The sequence below is a fragment of the Physeter macrocephalus genome, unplaced genomic scaffold, assembly GCF_002837175.3.
Source record: "Physeter macrocephalus isolate SW-GA unplaced genomic scaffold, ASM283717v5 random_4346, whole genome shotgun sequence".
NCBI lineage: Eukaryota > Metazoa > Chordata > Mammalia > Artiodactyla > Physeteridae > Physeter > Physeter macrocephalus.
The window spans coordinates 6000-6310 of NW_021149632.1; positions in this window are offsets into that span (position 1 = coordinate 6000).

Below are 311 nucleotides of genomic sequence, written 5' to 3' on the forward strand. Positions count from 1 at the left end.
CCTCCTGCATAAATGCGTCCTTATCCATGCCTACAGAGAAACGGAGTGACACCAAAGCCTGCAGGGGGGGCATGCACCTCTGAACGGGGGGACGAACACACTTTTTTCCGCAAACGAATCATCGATATAAAGCCACCTCGCCGCTGTACTACAAGCGGATGGGTAATTCGAGGTAGTGATACCAAATACTTCTGATCAAAACAATTCAGGCGCACACACTCCACTTTCATATCGCCTCTATTATATGAATCATCACTAAAACAGGAACTTCAACATCAAAATGATGTGGGTACACGTCTAACACACTTCCC